This window comes from Oncorhynchus keta, chromosome 27 (genome assembly GCF_023373465.1).
Source record: "Oncorhynchus keta strain PuntledgeMale-10-30-2019 chromosome 27, Oket_V2, whole genome shotgun sequence".
NCBI lineage: Eukaryota > Metazoa > Chordata > Actinopteri > Salmoniformes > Salmonidae > Oncorhynchus > Oncorhynchus keta.
The window spans coordinates 16,871,317-16,895,878 of NC_068447.1; the positions used below are offsets into that span (position 1 = coordinate 16,871,317).

At 47.0% G+C, this 24,562-nt stretch overlaps 1 protein-coding gene across 4 annotated transcripts in view; it reads right to left on the reverse strand.

Moving 5' to 3' along the window:
* LOC118382909 (cyclin-dependent kinase 17-like) overlaps positions 1-24,562 on the reverse strand; it is a 146,510-nt gene that overhangs the window by 106,327 nt on the left and 15,621 nt on the right. The gene's annotated exons all lie outside the window — the stretch shown is intronic.

Sequence of the window (24,562 nt, forward strand, 5' to 3'; positions counted from 1 at the left end):
CTGCACTGTATTCAGAGTTAATAATACATTCAGATTCTCATACAGGACCTGCACTGTATTCAGATTCTCATACGGGACCTGCACTGTATTCAGAGTTAATAATACATTCAGATTCTCATACGGGACCTGCACTGTATTCAGAGTTAATAATACATTCAGATTCTCATACAGGACCTGCACTGTATTCAGAGTTAATAATACATTCAGATTCTCATACAGGACCTGCACTGTATTCAGAGTTAATAATACATTCAGATTCTCATACAGGACCTGCACTGTATTCAGAGTTAATAATACATTCAGATTCTCATACGGGACCTGCACTGTATTCAGAGTTAATAATACATTCAGATTCTCATACAGGACCTGCACTGTATTCAGATTCTCATACGGGACCTGCACTGTATTCAGAGTTAATAATACATTCAGATTCTCATACAGGACCTGCACTGTATTCAGATTCTCATACGGGACCTGCACTGTATTCAGAGTTAATAATACATTCAGATTCTCATACAGGACCTGCACTGTATTCGGAGTTAATAATACATTCAGATTCTCATACGGGACCTGCACTGTATTCAGAGTTAATAATACATTCAGATTCTCATACAGGACCTGCACTGTATTCAGATTCTCATACGGGACCTGCACTGTATTCAGAGTTAATAATACATTCAGATGCTCATACAGGACCTGCACTGTATTCAGATTCTCATACGGGACCTGCACTGTATTCAGAGTTAATAATACATTCAGATTCTCATACGGGACCTGCACTGTATTCAGAGTTAATAATACATTCAGATTCTCATACGGGACCTGCACTGTATTCAGAGTTAATAATACATTCAGATTCTCATACAGGACCTGCACTGTATTCAGAGTTAATAATACATTCAGATTCTCATACAGGACCTGCACTGTATTCAGATTCTCATACGGGACCTGCACTGTATTCAGAGTTAATAATACATTCAGATTCTCATACAGGACCTGCACTGTATTCAGAGTTAATAATACATTCAGATTCTCATACAGGACCTGCACTGTATTCAGAGTTAATTATACATTCAGATTCTCATACGGGACCTGCACTGTATTCAGATTCTCATACAGGACCTGCACTGTATTCAGAGTTAATAATACATTCAGATTCTCATACAGGACCTGCACAGTATTCAGATTCTCAAATGGGACCTGCACTGTATTCAGAGTTAATAATACATTCAGATTCTCATACGGGACCTGCACTGTATTCAGAGTTAATAATACATTCAGATTCTCATACGGGACCTGCACTGTATTCAGAGTTAATAATACATTCAGATTCTCATACGGGACCTGCACTGTATTCAGAATCTCATACGGGACCTGCACTGTATTCAGAGTTAATAATACATTCAGATTCTCATACGGGACCTGCACTGTATTCAGAGTTAATAATACATTCAGATTCTCATACAGGACCTGCACTGTATTCAGAGTTAATAATACATTCAGATTCTCATACGGGACCTGCACTGTATTCAGATTCTCATACGGGACCTGCACTGTATTCAGAATCTCATACGGGACCTGCACTGTATTCAGAGTTAATAATACATTCAGATTCTCATACGGGACCTGCACTGTATTCAGAGTTAATAATACATTCAGATTCTCATACAGGACCTGCACTGTATTCAGAGTTAATAATACATTCAGATTCTCATACGGGACCTGCACTGTATTCAGATTCTCATACGGGACCTGCACTGTATTCAGAGTTAATAATACATTCAGATGCTCATACAGGACCTGCACTGTATTCAGATTCTCATACGGGACCTGCACTGTATTCAGAGTTAATAATACATTCAGATTCTCATACAGGACCTGCACTGTATTCAGAGTTAATAATACATTCAGATTCTCATACGGGACCTGCACTGTATTCAGAGTTAATAATACATTCAGATTCTCATACAGGACCTGCACTGTATTCAGAGTTAATAATACATTCAGATTCTCATACAGGACCTGCACTGTATTCAGATTCTCATACGGGACCTGCACTGTATTCAGAGTTAATAATACATTCAGATTCTCATACAGGACCTGCACTGTATTCAGAGTTAATAATACATTCAGATTCTCATACGGGACCACTGTACAGGACCTGCACTGTATTCAGAGTTAATAATACATTCAGATTCTCATACAGGACCTGCACTGTATTCAGATTCTCAAATGGGACCTGCACTGTATTCAGAGTTAATAATACATTCAGATTCTCATTATAATACATTCGGGACCTGCACTGTATTCAGAGTTAATAATACATTCAGATTCTCATACGGGACCTGCACTGTATTCAGATTCTCATACAGGACCTGCACTGTATTCAGATCTCATTCAGATTCTCATACGGGACCTGCACTGTATTCAGAGTTAATAATACATTCAGATTCTCATACGGGACCTGCACTGTATTCAGAGTTAATAATACATTCAGATTCTCATACAGGACCTGCACTGTATTCAGAGTTAATAATACATTCAGATTCTCATACGGGACCTGCACTGTATTCAGATTCTCATACGGGACCTGCACTGTATTCAGAGTTAATAATACATTCAGATTCTCATACAGGACCTGCACTGTATTCAGATTCTCATACGGGACCTGCACTGTATTCAGAGTTAATAATACATTCAGATTCTCATACGGGACCTGCACTGTATTCAGAGTTAATAATACATTCAGATTCTCATACGGGACCTGCACTGTATTCAGAGTTAATAATACATTCAGATTCTCATACGGGACCTGCACTGTATTCAGATTCTCATACGGGACCTGCACTGTATTCAGAGTTAATAATACATTCAGATTCTCATACAGGACCTGCACTGTATTCAGAGTTAATAATACATTCAGATTGTCATACAGGACCTGCACTGTATTCAGATTCTCATACAGGACCTGCACTGTATTCAGAGTTAATAATACATTCAGATTCTCATACAGGACCTGCACTGTATTCAGAGTTAATAATACATTCAGATTCTCATACAGGACCTGCACTGTATTCAGATTCTCATACGGGACCTGCACTGTATTCAGAGTTAATAATACATTCAGATTCTCATACGGGACCTGCACTGTATTCAGAGTTAATAATACATTCAGATTCTCATACAGGACCTACACTGTATTCACGGGAGAGTTAAGTTAATAATACATTCAGATTCTCATACAGGACCTGCACTGTATTCAGATTCTCATACGGGACCTGCACTGTATTCAGAGTTAATAATACATTCAGATTCTCATACAGGACCTGCACTGTATTCAGATTCTCATACATTCAGGGACCTGCACTGTATTCAGAGTTAATAATACATTCAGATTCTCATACGGGACCTGCACTGTATTCAGAGTTAATAATACATTCAGATTCTCATACAGGACCTGCACTGTATTCAGAGTTAATAATACATTCAGATTCTCATACAGGACCTGCACTGTATTCAGAGTTAATAATACATTCAGATTCTCATTCTACAGGACCTGCACTGTATTCAGAGTTAAGTCTCATACAGGACCTGCACTGTATTCAGAGTTAATAATACATTCAGATTCTCATACAGGACCTGCACTGTATTCAGAGTCTCATACGGGACCTGCACTGTATTCAGAGTTAAGAATACATTCAGATTCTCATACAGGACCTGCACTGTATTCAGAGTTAATAATACATTCAGATTCTCATACAGGACCTGCACTGTATTCAGAGTTAATAATACATTCAGATTCTCATACAGGACCTGCACTGTATTCAGAGTTAATAATACATTCAGATTATCATACAGGACCTGCACTGTATTCAGATTCTCATACGGGACCTGCACTGTATTCAGAGTTAATAATACATTCAGATTCTCATACAGGACCTGCACTGTATTCAGATTCTCATACGGGACCTGCACTGTATTCAGAGTTAATAATACATTCAGATTCTCATACGGGACCTGCACTGTATTCAGAGTTAATAATACATTCAGATTCTCATACAGGACCTGCACTGTATTCAGAGTTAATAATACATTCAGATTCTCATACAGGACCTGCACTGTATTCAGAGTTAATAATACATTCAGATTCTCATACAGGACCTGCACTGTATTCAGAGTTAATAATACATTCAGTTTCTCATACGGGACCTGCACTGTATTCAGAGTTAATAATACATTCAGATTCTCATACAGGACCTGCACTGTATTCAGATTCTCATACGGGACCTGCACTGTATTCAGAGTTAATAATACATTCAGATTCTCATACAGGACCTGCACTGTATTCAGATTCTCATACGGGACCTGCACTGTATTCAGAGTTAATAATACATTCAGATTCTCATACGGGACCTGCACTGTATTCGGAGTTAATAATACATTCAGATTCTCATACGGGACCTGCACTGTATTCAGAGTTAATAATACATTCAGATTCTCATACAGGACCTGCACTGTATTCAGATTCTCATACGGGACCTGCACTGTATTCAGAGTTAATAATACATTCAGATGCTCATACAGGACCTGCACTGTATTCAGATTCTCATACGGGACCTGCACTGTATTCAGAGTTAATAATACATTCAGATTCTCATACAGGACCTGCACTGTATTCAGAGTTAATAATACATTCAGATTCTCATACGGGACCTGCACTGTAATTCAGAGTTAATAATACATTCAGATTCTCATACGTATTCAGGACCTGCACTGTATTCAGAGTTAATAATACATTCAGATTCTCATACAGGACCTGCACTGTATTCAGAGTTAATAATACATTCAGATTCTCATACAGGACCTGCACTGTATTCAGATTCTCATACGGGACCTGCACTGTATTCAGAGTTAATAATACATTCAGATTCTCATACAGGACCTGCACTGTATTCAGAGTTAATAATACATTCAGATTCTCATACAGGACCTGCACTGTATTCAGAGTTAATAATACATTCAGATTCTCATACAGGACCTGCACAGTATTCAGATTCTCAAATGGGACCTGCACTGTATTCAGAGTTAATAATACATTCAGATTCTCATACGGGACCTGCACTGTATTCAGAGTTAATAATACATTCAGATTCTCATACGGGACCTGCACTGTATTCAGATTCTCATACGGGACCTGCACTGTATTCAGAATCTCATACGGGACCTGCACTGTATTCAGAGTTAATAATACATTCAGATTCTCATACGGGACCTGCACTGTATTCAGAGTTAATAATACATTCAGATTCTCATACAGGACCTGCACTGTATTCAGAGTTAATAATACATTCAAATTCTCATACGGGACCTGCACTGTATTCAGATTCTCATACGGGACCTGCACTGTATTCAGAGTTAATAATACATTCAGATTCTCATACTGGACCTGCACTGTATTCAGAGTTAATAATACATTCAGATTCTCATACGGGACCTGCACTGTATTCAGATTCTCATACGGGACCTGCACTGTATTCAGAGTTAATAATACATTCAGATTCTCATACAGGACCTGCACTGTATTCAGATTCTCATACGGGACCTGCACTGTATTCAGAGTTAATAATACATTCAGATTCTCATACGGGACCTGCACTGTATTCAGAGTTAATAATACATTCAGATTCTCATACGGGACCTGCACTGTATTCAGAGTTAATAATACATTCAGATTCTCATACAGGACCTGCACTGTATTCAGAGTTAATAATACATTCAGATTGTCATACAGGACCTGCACTGTATTCAGATTCACATACAGGACCTGCACTGTATTCAGAGTTAATAATACATTCTCATACAGGACCTGCACTGTATTCAGAGTTAATAATACATTCAGATTGTCATACAGGACCTGCACTGTATTCAGATTCTCATACGGGACCTGCACTGTATTCAGAGTTAATAATACATTCAGATTCTCATACAGGACCTGCACTGTATTCAGAGTTAATAATACATTCAGATTCTCATACAGGACCTGCACTGTATTCAGATTCTCATACGGGACCTGCACTGTATTCAGAGTTAATAATACATTCAGATTCTCATACAGGACCTGCACTGTATTCAGATTCTCATACGGGACCTGCACTGTATTCAGAGTTAATAATACATTCAGATTCTCATACAGGACCTGCACTGTATTCAGATTCTCATACGGGACCTGCACTGTATTCAGAGTTAATAATACATTCAGATTCTCATACAGGACCTGCACTGTATTCAGAGTTAATAATACATTCAGATGCTCATACAGGACCTGCACTGTATTCAGATTCTCATACAGGACCTGCACTGTATTCAGATTCTCATACGGGACCTGCACTGTATTCCGAGTTAATAATACATTCAGATTCTCATACAGGACCTGCACTGTATTCAGAGTTAATAATACATTCAGATTCTCATACAGGACCTGCACTGTATTCAGAATTAATAATACATTCAGATTCTCATACAGGACCTGCACTGTATTCAGAGTTAATAATACATTCAGATTCCCATACGGGACCTGCACTGTATTCAGAGTTAATAATACATTCAGATTCTCATACAGGACCTGCACTGTATTCAGAGTTAATTATACATTCAGATTCTCATACGGGACCTGCACTGTATTCAGATTCTCATACAGGACCTGCACTGTATTCAGAGTTAATAATACATTCAGATTCTCATACAGGACCTGCACTGTATTCAGAGTTAATAATACATTCAGATTCTCATACAGGACCTGCACTGTTTTCAGAGTTAATAATACATTCAGATTCTCATACAGGACCTGCACTGTATTCAGATTCTCATACGGGACCTGCACTGTATTCAGAGTTAATAATACATTCAGATTCTCATACAGGACCTGCACTGTATTCAGATTCTCATACGGGACCTGCACTGTATTCAGATTCTCATACAGGACCTGCACTGTATTCAGAGTTAATAATACATTCAGATTCTCATACAGGACCTGCACTGTATTCAGAGTTAATAATACATTCAGATTCTCATACAGGACCTGCACTGCATTCAGAGTTAATAATACATTCAGATTCTCATACAGGACCTGCACTGTATTCAGAGTTAATAATACATTCAGATTCTCATACAGGACCTGCACTGTATTCAGATTCTCATACGGGACTTGCACTGTATTCAGATTCTCATACAGGACCTGCACTGTATTCAGAGTTAATAATACATTCAGATTCTCATACAGGACCTGCACTGTATTCAGATTCTCATACGGGACCTGCACTGTATTCAGAGTTAATAATACATTCAGATTCTCATACAGGACCTGCACTGTATTCAGAGTTAATAATACATTCAGATTCTCATACAGGACCTGCACTGTATTCAGAGTTAATAATACATTCAGATTCTCATACAGGACCTGCACAGTATTCAGATTCTCAAACGGGACCTGCACTGTATTCAGATTTAATAATACATTCAGATTCTCATACAGGACCTGCACTGTATTCAGAGTTAATAATACATTCAGATTCTCATACGGGACCTGCACTGTATTCAGAGTTAATAATACATTCAGATTCTCATACAGGACCTGCACAGTATTCAGAGTTAATAATACATTCAGATTCTCATACGGGACCTGCACTGTATTCAGAGTTAATAATACATTCAGATTCTCATACGGGACCTGCACTGTATTCAGAGTTAATAATACATTCAGACTCTCATACGGGACCTGCACTGTATTCAGAGTTAATAATACATTCAGATTCTCATACAGGACCTGCACTGTATTGAGATTCTCATACGGGACCTGCACTGTATTCAGAGTTCTAAAGTGCAACCATTTTGGAGCTTTCATGTAGGAGCACCAGTGCACCCTGGGAAAATAACTCCCCCAGATGATAATCGTTGTAGTGATGTTTCGCTGCATCGTTGATCCCGAGCGCAGATTCATTCGCCTCATGGCTGCATGAGAAGCCTCATTACTACATGGCTGCATGAGAAGCCTCATTACTACATGGCTGCACCAGAAGCCTCATCACTACATGGCTGCATGAGAAGCCTCATTACTACATGGCTGCACCAGAAGCCTCATCACTACATGGCTGCATGAGAAGGCTCATTACTACATGGCTGCATGAGAAGCCTCATTACTACATGGCTGCACCAGAAGCCTCATTACTACATGGCTGCACCAGAAGCCTCATCACTACATGGCTGCACCAGAAGCCTCATCACTACATGGCTGCATGAGAAGCCTCATCACTACATGGCTGCATGAGAAGCCTCATCACTACATGGCTGCACCAGAAGCTTCATTACTACATGGCTGCACCAGAAGCCTCATCACCACATGGCTGCACCAGAAGCCTCATTACTACATGGCTGCACCAGAAGCCTCATCACTACATGGCTGCACCAGAAGCCTCATTACTACATGGCTGCACCAGAAGCCTCATCACTTCATGGCTGCACCAGAAGCCTCATCACTACATGGCTGCACCAGAAGCCTCATCACTTCATGGCTGCACCAGAAGCCTCATTACTACATGGCTGCACCAGAAGCCTCATCACTACATGGCTGCACCAGAAGCCTCATTACTACATGGCTGCACCAGAAGCCTCATCACTTCATGGCTGCACCAGAAGCCTCATCACTACATGGCTGCACCAGAAGCCTCATTACTACATGGCTGCACCAGAAGCCTAATCACTTCATGGCTGCACCAGAAGCCTTATCACTACATGGCTGCACCAGAAGCCTCATCACTTCATGGCTGCACCAGAAGCCTCATTACTACGTGGCTGCACCAGAAGCCTCATCACTACATGGCTGCACCAGAAGCCTCATTACTACATGGCTGCACCAGAAGCCTCATCACTTCATGGCTGCACCAGAAGCCTCATTACTACATGGCTGCACCAGAAGCCTCATTACTACATGGCTGCACCAGAAGCCTCATCACTTCATGGCTGCACCAGAAGCCTCATTACTACATGGCTGCATGAGAAGCCTCATTACTACATGGCTGCACCAGAAGCCTCATCACTTCATGGCTGCACCAGAAGCCTCATTACTACATGGCTGCACCAGAAGCCTCATCACTTCATGGCTGCACCAGAAGCCTCATTACTACATGGCTGCATGAGAAGCCTCATTACTACATGGCTGCACCAGAAGCCTCATCACTACATGGCTGCACCAGAAGCCTCATCACTACATGGCTGCATGAGAAGCCTCATCACTACATGGCTGCATGAGAAGCCTCATCACTACATGGCTGCACCAGAAGCTTCATTACTACATGGCTGCACCAGAAGCCTCATCACCACATGGCTGCACCAGAAGCCTCATTACTACATGGCTGCACCAGAAGCCTCATCACTACATGGCTGCACCAGAAGCCTCATTACTACATGGCTGCACCAGAAGCCTCATCACTTCATGGCTGCACCAGAAGCCTCATTACTACATGGCTGCACCAGAAGCCTAATCACTTCATGGCTGCACCAGAAGCCTTATCACTACATGGCTGCACCAGAAGCCTCATCACTTCATGGCTGCACCAGAAGCCTCATTACTACGTGGCTGCACCAGAAGCCTCATCACTACATGGCTGCACCAGAAGCCTCATTACTACATGGCTGCACCAGAAGCCTCATCACTTCATGGCTGCACCAGAAGCCTCATTACTACATGGCTGCACCAGAAGCCTCATTACTACATGGCTGCACCAGAAGCCTCATCACTTCATGGCTGCACCAGAAGCCTCATCACTTCATGGCTGCACCAGAAGCCTCATTACTACATGGCTGCACCAGAAGCCTCATCACTTCATGGCTGCACCAGAAGCCTCATTACTACATGGCTGCATGAGAAGCCTCATTACTACATGGCTGCACCAGAAGCCTCATTACTACATGGCTGCACTAGAAGCCTCATCACTACATGGCTGCACCAGAAGCCTCATTACTACATGGCTGCACCAGAAGCCTCATTACTACATGGCTGCACCAGAAGCCTTATCACTTCATGGCTGCACCAGAAGCCTCATCACTTCATGGCTGCACCAGAAGCCTCATTACTACATGGCTGCATGAGAAGCCTCATTACTACATGGCTGCACCAGAAGCCTCATTACTACATGGCTGCACTAGAAGCCTCATCACTACATGGCTGCACCAGAAGCCTCATCACTACATGGCTGCACCAGAAGCCTCATCACTACATGGCTGCACCAGAAGCCTCATCACTACATGGCTGCACCAGAAGCCTCATTACTACATGGCTGCACCAGAAGCCTCATCACTACATGGCTGCACCAGAAGCCTCATCACTACATGGCTGCTCCAGAAGCCTCATCACTACATGGCTGCACCAGAAGCCTCATCACTACAGCAGAAAGTGCTTGATTCTAGCTCGAAACTGTTCAAAAGATCCCATATTACCAGAGCACTGTTTCTCTTCCCATGGTGGATTGGGGGGGGGGTGCATTTTACCTTCATAAAGCATGTCGCTGGCCATTCTAAAACTACTTGTCACATGTGCCAAATACAACAGGTGTAGTAGACCTTACAGTGAAATGCTGAATACAACAGGTGTAGTAGACCTCACAGTGAAATGCTGAATACAACAGGTGTAGTAGACCTCACAGTGAAATGCTGAATACAACAGGTGTAGTAGACCTTACAGTGAAATGCTAAATACAACAGGTGTAGTAGACCTTACAGTGAAATGCTGAATACAACAGGTGTAGTAGACCTTACAGTGAAATGCTGAATACAACGGGTGTAGTAGACCTTACAGTGAAATGCTGAATACAACAGGTGTAGTAGACCTTACAGTGAAATGCTGAATACAACAGGTGTAGTAGACCTTACAGTGAAATGCTGAATACAACAGGTGTAGTAGACCTTACAGTGAAATGCTGAATACAACAGGTGTAGTAGACCTTACAGTGAAATGCTTTCTTACAAGCCCTTAACAAACGGCGCAGTAAAAATATTTACCTATTTTTTTTTACATAAATAAAAATACATTTAAAAAAGTAACACAATAAAATAAGAATAATGAGGATATATACAGGTTAGTTGAGGTAATTGAGGTGATGTAGGTGGGGGTAAAGTGACTAGATAATAAATAGCGAGTAGCAGCACCGTAAAAAAAAGGGGGGTGGGGGGTCAATGCAAATAGTCCGGGTCAGCGCGTAGCCATTTGATTAGCTGTTCAGCAGTCTTACTCTTATGAGGGGTACAAGCTGTTAAGAAGCCTTTTGGACCTCGACTTGGTGCTCCGGTACCACTTGCAATGCAGTAGCAGAGAGAACATTCTATGACTAGGTTGGCTGGAGACATGACCATTTTTAGGGCCTTCCTCTGACACCGCCTGGTATAGAGGTCCTGGATAACAGGAAGTTTGGTCCCGGTGATGTACTGGGCCGTACGCACTACCCTCTGTAGCGCCTTGCGGTCGCATGCCGAGCAGTTTCCATAACAGGTGTTGATGCAACCAGGATGCTCTTGATGGTAAAGCTGTAGAAACCTTTGAGGATCTGAGGACTCATCTCTGCGGACCTGAGCCAAATCTTTTCAGTCACACTAGGGGTGTGCACAGCCCTTCTTTTGCTGTAGTCCACGATCAGCTCCTTTGTCTTGATCATGTTGAAGAAGAGGTTGTTGTCCTGGCACCACACTGCCAGGTCTCTGACATCCTCCCTATAGGCTGTCTCATCATTGTCGGTGATCAGGCCTACCACCGTTGTATCGTCGGCAACCTTAATGATGGTTTTGGAATCGTGCTTGGCCACTGAGTCATGGGTGAACAGGGATTACAGGAGGGAACTAAGCACTCACCCCTGGAGGGCCCCCGCATTGAGGATCAGCGTAGCAGTGTTGTTGCCTACGCTTACCACCTGGGGGCGGGCTGTGAGGAAGTTCAGGATCCAGTTGCAGAGGGAGGTGTTTAGTCCCAGGGTCCTTAACTTAGTGATGAGCTTTAAGGACACTATGGTGTTGAACGCTGAGCTGTAGTCAATTAACAGCATTCTCACATGTTCCTGTTGTCCAGGTGTGAAAGGGCAGTGTGGAGTGCAATAGAGATTGCATCATCTGTGGATCTGTTGGGGCGGTATGCGAATTGAAGTGGGTCTAGGGTTTCTGGGATGATGGTGTTGATGTGAGCTTTGAACCTTTCATGGCTACAGACATGAGTGCTATGGGTCGGTAGTCATTTAGGCAGGTTACCTTGGCGTTCTTGGGCACAGGGACTATGGTGGTCTGCTTGAAACATGTAGGTATGACAGACTCGGTCAGGGACAGGTTGAAACTGTCAGTGAACAGTTGGTCAACGCATTCTCTGTGTACACATCTTGGTAATCTTTCTGGCCCTGCAGCCTTGTGAATCTTGACCTGTTAAAAGGTCTTACTCACATTGTCTACGGAGAGCGTGATCACAAGGTCGGCCGGAACAGCTGATGCTCTCATGCATGCTTCAGTGTTGCTTGCCTTGAAGTGCATAGAAGTAATTTAGCTCGTCTGGTAGGCTCGTGTCACTGGGCAGCTATTGGCTGGGCTTCATTTTGTAGTCCATAATACTTTGCAAGCCCGACGAGCGTCAAAGCCGGTGTAGTAGGATTCAATCTTAGTCCTGTATTGTCAAAAATGTTATATATTGATTTGCATTTTAATGGGGGAAATAAGTATTTGACCCCCTCTCAACAGAAAGATTTCTGGCTCCCAGGTGTCGTTTATACAGGTATAAATGCTCCTAATCTCAGTTTGTTACCTGTATAAAAGACACCTGTCCACAGAAACAATCAATCAACCAGATTCCAAACTCTCAACCATGGCCAAGACCAAAGAGCTCTCCAAGGATGTCAGGGACAAGATTGTAGACCTACACAAGGCTGGAATGGGCTACAAGACCATCGCCAAGCAGCTTGGTGAGAAGGTGACAACAGTTGGTGCGATTATTCGCAAATGGAAGAAACACAAAAGAACTGTCAATCTCCCTTGGCCTGGGACTCCGTGCAAGATCTCACCTCGTGGAGTTGCAATGATCACGAGAACGGTGAGGAATCAGCCCAGAACTACACGGGAGGATCTTCTCAATGATCTCAAGGCAGGTGGGACCATAGTCACCAAGAAAACAATTGGTATCACACTACGCCATGAAGAACTGAAATCCTGCAAGGTCCCCCTGCTCAAGAAAGCACATATACATGCTCGTCTGAAGTTTGCCAATGAACATCTGAATGATTCTGAGGACAACTGGGTGAAAGTGTTGTGGTCAGATGTGACCAAAATGGAGGTCTTTGGCATCAACTCAACTCGCCGTGTTTGGAGGAGGAATGCTGCCTATTACCCCAAGAATATCATCCCCACTGTCAAACATGGAGGTGGAAACATGATGCTTTGGGGGTGTTTTTCTGCTAAGGGGACAGGACAACTTCACGGCATCAAAGGGACGATGGACGGGGCCATGTACAGTCAAATCTTGGGTGAGAACCTCCTTCCCTCAGCCAAGGCATTGAAAATGGGTTGTGGATGGGTATTCCAGCATGACAATGACCCAAAACACACAGCCAAGGAAACAAGGGAGTGGCTCAAGAAGAAGCACATTAAGGTCCTGGAGTGGCCTAGCCTTAATCCCATAGAAAATCTGTGGAGGGAGCTGAAGGCTCGAGTTGCCAAACGTCAGCCTCGAAACCTTCATGACTTGGAGAAGATCTGCAAAGAGGAGTGGGACAAAATCCCTCCTGAGATGTGTGCAAACCTGGTGGCCAACTACAAGAAAAGTCTGACCTCTGTGATTGTCAACAAGGGTTTTGCCACCAGGTACTAAGTCATGTTTTGCAGAGGGGTCAAATACTTATTTCTCTCATTAAAATGCAAATCAATTTATAACATTTTTGACATGCTTTTTTTCTGTATTCTTTTGTTGTTATTCTGTCTCACTGTTCAAATAAACCTGTCATTAAAATGATAGACGGATCATTTCTTTGTCAGAGGACAAACGTACAAAATCAGCAGGGGATCAAATACTTTTTTCTCTCACTGTATGGTCACTGTGGGGATGACGTCATCGATGTACTTATTGATGAAGCCGGTGACTGTTGTGGTGTACTCCTCAATGCCATCAGATGAATCCCGGAACATCCCGGAACACCAGTCTGTGCTAACAAAACAGTCCTGTAGCTTAGCATCTGTGTCATCTGACCACTTCCATATTGAGCGAGTCATTGGTACTTCCTGCTTTAAAATTTGTATTTTTGGGGGGGGGGGTTACCCCTTTTTGCTCCCCAATTTCATGATATCCAATTACGGTCTTGTCTCATCGCTGCAACTTCCCAACGGGCTCGGGAGAGGCGAAGGTCGAGTGATGCGTCCTCCGAAACATGACCCGCCAAGCAGCGCTTCTTAACACCCGCCCACTTAACCCGGAAGCCATCCGCACCAATGTGTCAGAGGAAACACCATTCACCTGCCGACCGAAGTCAGCCTGGCCCGGAACTAGGAGTCGCTGGGGTGAGATGAACCCTCCCCTAACCCGGATGATGCTGGGCCAACTGTGCGTTGCACTATGGGACTGCAGGTCAAGGTCATTTGTGACACAGCCTGGGATCGAGTAAAGGCGGGGTTTTATGACTGATCTTTTGCATGTCATTCTCACAAACTTCACGTTCTTAAAAGGACAGTGTACAATGTTCAGTGTATCTCAATAGGAAGATAGGTTTCTACATAATGTAAAAGCACTAACATTCTACAAATTATTATTTTTATTTCAATTACAGGTATTTGTATCAACAATATAGCTTCTTATAATGAACAAATGTCTTTATGTGTTTTTACGGTACAATCAATCGATTTTAAAAATACATTTTCTGCTCTTATATTTTATGTTGTGCTCCTAACTTTTTTAAGTTGGGAGCACCAGTGCTACAAATGAAAAATGTAAATACAATTTTGTAATAATGACAATTTTAACAATTCTGAATGAACAATGAACACTTTTATTTTAACCTAATATAATACCTAAATAAAAAGACAATTAAATCCATTTTATTCCCACTTTCTAGCACAATAAATCTGAATACTATTGCAAGATACTGTAAATACACACACATATGAGGAATACATAATCCCACAAACACACAAAGAAAGCAACCCAACAAAGCCTGACTATATGCAGAGGAGACCCCCTGTTGTCTCCATGGCAGCTGAGCCAGCTGTGCCATGATATAAACACTACTCATTAACCACAGCATTCAACACAACCAATCCATCCAACACAATCACTGGCATACATACAGTATAGAATTTATACTGCGTGTCTTTGTGCATGGGTGTGTGTTTATGAGTGTGTGTTTGGGATTAATATGTCCCCCAAAAATATGTGTGCAAGCTTTTTGAGTTTGAGTCACAGAGTGTGTGTGTCTTTGGCATGTGTGTGTGTGTCTTCGGCATGTGTGTGTGTGTGTGTGTGTGTGTGTGTGTGTGTGTGTGTGTGTGTGTGTGTGTGTGTGTGTGTGAGTCACTCAATCTGTATGTTATGTTTCTCTGTCTCTTGTTCCTGCCCCCCCCTCCTCTCTGCTGGCCTAAAGGGAGGCGACCATGGCTGAGTATATCTGTCTCTTGTTCCTGCCCCCCCCTCTCCTCTCTGCTGGCCTAAAGGGGAGAGGCGACCATGGCTGAGTATATATGTCTCTTGTCCCTGCCCCCCTCTCCTCTCTGCTGGCCTAAAGGGAGAGGCGACCATGGCTAAGTATATCTGTCTCTGCTCCACTTCCCTGCCACCCCCTCTCCTCTCTGCTGGCCTAAAGGGAGAGGCGACCATGGCTGAGTATATCTGTCTCTGCTCCACTTCCCTGCCCCCTCTCCTCTCTGCTGGCCTAAAGGGAGAGGCGACCATGGCTGAGTATATCTGTCTCTTGTTCCTGCCCCCCCTCTCCTCTCTGCTGGCCTAAAGGGAGAGGCGACCATGGCTGAGTATATCTGTCTCTGCTCCACTTCCCTGCCCCCCTCTCCTCTCTGCTGGCCTAAAGGGAGAGGCGACCATGGCTGAGTATATCTGTCTCTTGTTCCTGCCCCCCCTCTCCTCTCTGCTGGCCTAAAGGGAGAGGCGACCATGGCTGAGTATATCTGTCTCTGCTCCACTTCCCTGCCCCCCCTCTCCTCTCTGCTGGCCTAAAGGGAGAGGCGACCATGGCTGAGTATATCTGTCTCTGCTCCACTTCCCTGCCACCCCCTCTCCTCTCTGCTGGCCTAAAGGGAGAGGCGACCATGGCTGAGTATATCTGTCTCTTGTTCCTGCCCCCCTCTCCTCTCTGCTGGCCTAAAGGGAGAGGCGACCATGGCTGAGTATTTCTGTCTCTTGTACCTGCCCCCCCCCCCCTCTCCTCTCTGCTGGCCTAAAGGGAGAGGCGACCATGGCTGAGTATATCTGTCTCTTGTTCCTGCCCCCCCCCCCCTCTCCTCTCTGCTGGCCTAAAGGGAGAGGCGACCATGGCTGAGTATATCTGTCTCTTGTTCCTGCCCCCCTCTCCTCTCTGCTGGCCTAAAGGAGAGGCGACCATGGCTGAGTATATCTGTCTCTGCTCCACTTCCCTGCCCCCCTCTCCTCTCTGCTGGCCTAAAGGGAGAGGCGACCATGGCTGAGTATATCTGTCTCTTGTTCCTCCCCCCCCTCTCCTCTCTGCTGGCCTAAAGGGAGAGGCGACCATGGCTGAGTATATCTGTCTCTGCTCCACTTCCCTGCCCCCCTCTCCTCTCTGCTGGCCTAAAGGGAGAGGCGACCATGGCTAAGTATATCTGTCTCTTGTTCCTGCCCCCCTCTCCTCTCTGCTGGCCTAAAGGGAGAGGCGACCATGGCTGAGTATATCTGTCTCTGCTCCACTTCCCTGCCCCCTCTCCTCTCTGCTGGCCTAAAGGGAGAGGCGACCATGGCTGAGTATATCTGTCTCTTGTTCCTGCCCCCCCTCTCCTCCCTGCTGGCCTAAAGGGAGAGGCGACCATGGCTGAGTATATCTGTCTCTGCTCCACTTCCCTGACCCCCCCCCTCTCCTCTCTGCTGGCCTAAAGGGAGAGGCGACCATGGCTGAGTATATCTGTCTCTGCTCCACTTCCCTGCCACCCCCTCTCCTCTCTGCTGGCCTAAAGGGAGAGGCGACCATGGCTGAGTATATCTGTCTCTTGTTCCTGCCCCCCCCCCCTCTCCTCCCTGCTGGCCTAAAGGGAGAGGCGACCATGGCTGAGTATATCTGTCTCTGCTCCACTTCCCTGCCCCCCCTCCTCTCTGCTGGCCTAAAGGGAGAGGCGACCATGGCTGAGTATATCTGTCTCTTGTTCCTGCCCCCCCTCTCCTCTCTGCTGGCCTAAAGGGAGAGGCGACCATGGCTGAGTATATCTGTCTCTTGTTCCTGCCCCCCCCCTCTCCTCTCTGCTGGCCTAAAGGGAGAGGCGACCATGGCTGAGTATATCTGTCTCTGCTCCACTTCCCTGACCCCCCTCTCCTCTCTGCTGGCCTAAAGGGAGAGGCGACCATGGCTGAGTATATCTGTCTCTGCTCCACTTCCCTGCCACCCCCTCTCCTCTCTGCTGGCCTAAAGGGAGAGGCGACCATGGCTGAGTATATCTGTCTCTTGTTCCTGCCCCCCCTCTCCTCTCTGCTGGCCTAAAGGAGAGGCGACCATGGCTGAGTATATCTGTCTCTGCTCCACTTCCCTGCCCCCCTCTCCTCTCTGCTGGCCTAAAGGGAGAGGCGACCATGGCTGAGTATATCTGTCTCTTGTTCCTGCCCCCCTCTCCTCTCTGCTGGCCTAAAGGAGAGGCGACCATGGCTGAGTATATCTGTCTCTGCTCCACTTCCCTGCCCCCCCCTCTCCTCTCTGCTGGCCTAAAGGGAGAGGCGACCATGGCTGAGTATATCTGTCTCTCGTTCCTGCCCCCTCTCCTCTCTGCTGGCCTAAAGGGAGAGGCGACCATGGCTGAGTATATCTGTCTCTGCTCCACTTCCCTGCCCCCCCTCTCCTCTCTGCTGGCCTAAAGGGAGAGGCGACCATGGCTAAGTATATCTGTCTCTTGTTCCTGCCCCCCTCTCCTCTCTGCTGGCCTAAAGGGAGAGGCGACCATGGCTGAGTATATCTGTCTCTGCTCCACTTCCCTGCCACCCCCCCTCTCCTCTCTGCTGGCCTAAAGGGAGAGGCGACCATGGCTGAGTATATCTGTCTCTTGTTCCTGCCCCCCCCTCTCCTCTCTGCTGGCCTAAAGGGAGAGGCGACCATGGCTGAGTATATCTGTCTCTGCTCCACTTCCCTGGCCACCCCCCTCTCCTCTCTGCTGGCCTAAAGGGAGAGGCGACCATGGCTGAGTATATCTGTCTCTGCTCCACTTCCCTGCCACCCCCCCCTCTCCTCTCTGCTGGCCTAAAGGGAGAGGCGACCATGGCTGAGTATATCTGTCTCTTGTTCCTGCCCCCCTCTCCTCCCTGCTGGCCTAAAGGGAGAGGCGACCATGGCTGAGTATATCTGTCTCTGCTCCACTTCCCTGCCCCCCCCTCTCCTCTCTGCTGGCCTAAAGGGAGAGGCGACCATGGCTGAGTATATCTGTCTCTTGTTCCTGCCCCCCCTCTCCTCTCTGCTGGCCTAAAGGGAGAGGCGACCATGGCTGAGTATATCTGTCTCTTGTTCCTGCCCCCCCCTCTCCTCTCTGCTGGCCTAAAGGGAGAGGCGACCATGGCTGAGTATATCTGTCTCTGCTCCACTTCCCTGACCCCCCTCTCCTCTCTGCTGGCCTAAAGGGAGAGGCGACCATGGCTGAGTATATCTGTCTCTGCTCCACTTCCCTGCCACCCCCCTCTCCTCTCTGCTGGCCTAAAGGGAGAGGCGACCATGGCTGAGTATATCTGTCTCTTGTTCCTGCCCCCCCCTCTCCTCTCTGCTGGCCTAAAGGGAGAGGCGACCATGGCTGAGTATTTCTGTCTCTTGTACCTGCCCCCCCCCCTCTCCTCTCTGCTGGCCTAAAGGGAGAGGCGACCATGGCTGAGTATATCTGTCTCTTGTTCCTGCCCCCCCCTCTTCTCTCTGCTGGCCTAAAGGGAGAGGCGACCATGGCTGAGTATATCTGTCTCTTGTCCCTGCCCCCCCCTCTCCTCTCTGCTGGCCTAAAGGGAGAGGCGACCATGGCTGAGTATATCTGTCTCTGCTCCACTTCCCTGCCCCCCCCCCCTCTCCTCTCTGCTGGCCTAAAGGGAGAGGCGACCATGGCTGAGTATATCTGTCTCTTGTTCCTGCCCCCTCTCCTCTCTGCTGGCCTAAAGGGAGAGGCGACCATGGCTGAGTATATCTGTCTCTGCTCCACTTCCCTGCCCCCCCTCTCCTCTCTGCTGGCCTAAAGGGAGAGGCGACCATGGCTGAGTATATCTGTCTCTGCTCCACTTCCCTGCCACCCCCTCTCCTCTCTGCTGGCCTAAAGGAGAGGCGACCATGGCTGAGTATATCTGTCTCTTGTTCCTGCCCCCCCTCTCCTCTCTGCTGGCCTAAAGGGAGAGGCGCCCATGGCTGAGTATTTCTGTCTCTTGTTCCTGCCCCCCCCCCCCCCCCTCCTCTCTGCTGGCCTAAAGGGAGAGGCGACCATGGCTGAGTATATATGTCTCTTGTTCCTGCCCCCCTCTCCTCTCTGCTGGCCTAAAGGGGAGGCGACCATGGCTGAGTATATCTGCCTCTGCTCCACTTCCCTGCCCCCCTCTCCTCTCTGCTGGCCTAAAGGGAGAGGCGACCATGGCTGAGTATATCTGTCTCTGCTCCACTTCCCTGCCACCCCCTCCTCTCTGCTGGCCTAAAGGGAGAGGCGACCATGGCTGAGTATATCTGTCTCTTGTTCCTGCCCCCCTCTCCTCTCTGCTGGCCTAAAGGGAGAGGCGACCATGGCTGAGTATATCTGTCTCTTGTTCCTGCCCCCCCCTCTCCTCTCTGCTGGCCTAAAGGGAGAGGCGACCATGGCTGAGTATATATGTCTCTTGTTCCTGCCCCCCGCCTCTCCTCTTTGCTGGCCTAAAGGGAGAGGCGACCATGGCTGAGTATATCTGTCTCTGCTCCACTTCCCTGCCCCCCTCTCCTCTCTGCTGGCCTAAAGGGAGAGGCGACCATGGCTGAGTATATCTGTCTCTGCTCCACTTCCCTGCCCCCCTCTCCTCTCTGCTGGCCTAAAGGGGAGGCGACCATGACTGAGTATATCTGTCTCTTGCTCCTGCCCCCCCCTCCTCTCTGCTGGCCTAAAGGGAGAGGCGACCATGGCTGAGTATATATGTCTCTTGTTCCTGCCCCCCTCTCCTCTCTGCTGGCCTAAAGGGAGAGGCGACCATGGCTGAGTATATCTGTCTCTGCTCCACTTCCCTGCCCCCCCTCCTCTCTGCTGGCCTAAAGGGAGAGGCGACCATGGCTGAGTATATCTGTCTCTGCTCCACTTCCCTGCCACCCCCTCTCTCTCTGCTGGCCTAAAGGGAGAGGCGACCATGGCTGAGTATATCTGTCTCTTGTTCCTGCTCCCGCCCCCCTCCTCTCTGCTGGCCTAAAGGGAGAGGCGACCATGGCTGAGTATATATGTCTCTTGTTCCTGCCCCCCCTCTCCTCTTTGCTGGCCTAAAGGGAGAGGCGACCATGGCTGAGTATATCTGTCTCTGCTCCACTTCCCTGCCCCCCTCTCCTCTCTGCTGGCCTAAAGGGAGGCGACCATGGCTGAGTATATCTGTCTCTGCTCCACTTCCCTGCCCCCCTCTCCTCTCTGCTGGCCTAAAGGGAGAGGCGACCATGACTGAGTATATCTGTCTCTTGCTCCTGCCCCCCTCCTCTCTGCTGGCCTAAAGGAGAGGCGACCATGGCTGAGTATATATGTCTCTTGTTCCTGCCCCCCCTCTCCTCTGCTGGCCTAAAGGGAGAGGCGACCATGGCTGAGTATATCTGTCTCTGCTCCACTTCCCTGCCCCCCTCCTCTCTGCTGGCCTAAAGGGAGAGGCGACCATGGCTGAGTATATCTGTCTCTGCTCCACTTCCCTGCCCCCTCTCCTCTCTGCTGGCCTAAAGGGAGAGGCGACCATGGCTGAGTATATCTGTCTCTGCTCCACTTCCCTGCCCCCCTCTCCTCTCTGCTGGCCTAAAGGGAGAGGCGACCATGGCTGAGTATATCTGTCTCTGCTCCACTTCCCTGCCCCCCCTCCTCTCTGCTGGCCTAAAGGGAGAGGCGACCATGGCTGAGTATATATGTCTCTTGTTCCTGCCCCCCTCTCCTCTTTGCTGGCCTAAAGGGAGAGGCGACCATGGCTGAGTATATCTGTCTCTGCTCCACTTCCCTGCCCCCCTCTCCTCTCTGCTGGCCTAAAGGGAGAGGCGACCATGGCTGAGTATATCTGTCTCTGCTCCACTTCCCTGCCCCCCCCCCCCCTCTCCTCTCTGCTGGCCTAAAGGGAGAGGCGACCATGGCTGAGTATATCTGTCTCTGCTCCACTTCCCTGCCCCCCTCTCCTCTCTGCTGGCCTAAAGGGAGAGGCGACCATGGCTGAGTATATCTGTCTCTGCTCCACTTCCCCCCCCTCTCCTCACTGCTGGCCTAAAGGGAGAGGCGACCATGGCTGAGTATATCTGTCTCTGCTCCACTTCCCTGCCCCCCTCTCCTCTCTGCTGGCCTAAAGGGAGAGGCGACCATGACTGAGTATATCTGTCTCTTGCTCCTGCCCCCCTCCTCTCTGCTGGCCTAAAGGGAGAGGCGACCATGGCTGAGTATATATGTCTCTTGTTCCTGCCCCCCTCTCCTCTCTGCTGGCCTAAAGGGAGAGGCGACCATGGCTGAGTATATCTGTCTCTGCTCCACTTCCCTGCCCCCCTCCTCTCTGCTGGCCTAAAGGGAGAGGCGACCATGGCTGAGTATATCTGTCTCTGCTCCACTTCCCTGCCCCCCTCTCCTCTCTGCTGGCCTAAAGGAGAGGCGACCATGGCTGAGTATATCTGTCTCTGCTCCACTTCCCTGCCCCCCCCTCTCCTCTCTGCTGGCCTAAAGGGAGAGGCGACCATGGCTGAGTATATCTGTCTCTGCTCCACTTCCCTGCCCCCCCCTCTCCTCTCTGCTGGCCTAAAGGGAGAGGCGACCATGGCTGAGTATATCTGTCTCTGCTCCACTTCCCTGCCCCATAGGGCTCGGGACTCTCTCTCTCTCGGCACCCTGCTCTTTGTGTGTCCAACCTTAGACGTTTCAACAAAAGCCATTCATCCTTTCAGTCTGTCTTTCAGCGCTATAGAGGCACATGGATGTCTCACAGTGACGTATTCACACACAACGCTATATCAAAATCTGGATCTTGAAACTTACTCAGTAAGACAAACCTTGTGCTATGAATGTGAATTTGAATTCATGTAACTCTATGCAAAAAAACACAATGAACTTGACACTAATTCATACACACTCTCTCACAGCAAGAGGAGAATGTGGTATTGTATGCCTGCCCATTGAGACTCCCGGAGAGAGAGAGACAAGGAAAGGGGGAGAAAGAGGTTTTCATTTCAGTCCATCCAACTCTGAATTATCTGCAGTGAATAAATCACCCTCTCATTTGCATGTTTCCCAGAGTCCATAAGGAGATAAGCATATGATTGGCTGATTGGATAAATTTCCTATGTGAACTCTGTGACCTATCGTCATCCAGGAATTAAGAGAAGAAAGCGATTTTGGGTGCACATGCTAATGCAAACACACACACAATAATGAATGGTTTCACCAGGCTGGTCTTATCTCTGTTGAATTACCATGAGCAGTGATGCCATGTGAATATCATTAACCATTGGAAGAGGAAAACACGCCCTTTTTCGGGGGGTTGCCTATGGGGAACCGTTAGAGTGTTACAAGCACTATCCCCTGGTCTAATAGGATCCTTCCACACCAGCCTGTGTAGTTGTAACACCGTCCATCTCTGCCACTTCAGACCTAAAACTCAAAGCTGCGTTCCAAACAACACAACCCTGTTTAATTACTTTGGAACAAAAACCTTTGGACATATTAAAAGTCCCATGTTCACATACCCTGTACACATTCTTATCTTTAGCTAATATATTATGTAAACCATTCTCAGATTATAGATGCTGACCAGTCTATAGCTGCTCGACTTTGCCAGATAAGGTCTGTGCTTCCTGCTATGACATCATCTCTCCCAGATGGACTTGGTACCAGGAAGCATTTGGCAGAAGTGTGCCAGAAAATGTGGGCTATGACATGTTCTGCTGCTGACCCCACATGACTCAGGTTATCCAACACACCGGCCGTATTCGACAGCTTCAAAACCGTGGTGTATCATGAGTACACTGTGACTGACTGATAGATCTACAAATAATATTGAGTAGTTATTTATGATGCAAGGTAATTGTAGATCAGTCTGTCTCAACTGGTCTTTGAAGTCGGCTGTAAGTTTGAACGAGCACATTGACTCACAACAGAGGCCTAGCAGTCACAGAGTTTAGCCCTGTGAGCATTACACTCACTACATGGAATAGACCGACGCTAACGTGTAATTACATAGATTATTCAAATTATAGTTACACAGGTTAGTATAAGGCCTACTGACTGGTTAGTATAAGGCCTACTGACTGGTTAGTATCAGGCCTACTGACTGGTTAGTATCAGGCCTACTGACTGGTTAGTATCAGGCCTACTGACTGGTTAGTATCAGGCCTACTGACTGGTTAGTATCAGGCCTACTGACTGGTTAGTATCAGGCCTACTGACTGGTTAGTATCAGGCCTACTGTCTGGTTAGTATCAGGCCTACTGACTGGTTAGTATCAGGCCTACTGACTGGTTAGTATCAGGCCTACTGTCTGGTTAGTATCAGGCCTACTGACTGGTTAGTATCAGGCCTACTGACTGGTTAGTATAAGGCCTACTGTCTGGTTAGTATAAGGCCTACTGACTGGTTAGTTTAAGGCCTACTGACTGGTTAGTATCAGGCCTACTGACTGGTTAGTATAAGGCCTACTGTCTGGTTAGTATCAGGCCTACTGACTGGTTGGTTTAAGGCCTACTGACTGGTTAGTATCAGGCCTACTGACTGGTTAGTATAAGGCCTACTGTCTGGTTAGTATCAGGCCTACTGACTGGTTGGTATAAGGCCTACTGTCTGGTTAGTTTAAGGCCTACTGTCTGGTTAGTATAAGGCCTACTGACTGGTTAGTATCAGGCCTACTGTCTGGTTAGTATAAGGCCTACTGACTGGTTAGTATGAGGCCTACTGACTGGTTGGTTTAAGGCCTACTGACTGGTTAGTATAAGGCCTGCTGACTGGTTAGTATAAGGCCTACTGACTGGTTAGTATAAGGCCTACTGACTGGTTAGTATAAGGTCTACTGACTGGTTAGTATAAGGTCCTACTGAGGCCTACTGACTGGTTAGTATGAGGCCGACTGACTGGTTAGTATAAGGCCTACTGACTGGTTAGTATCAGGCCTACTGTCTGGTTAGTATCAGGCCTACTGACTGGTTAGTAT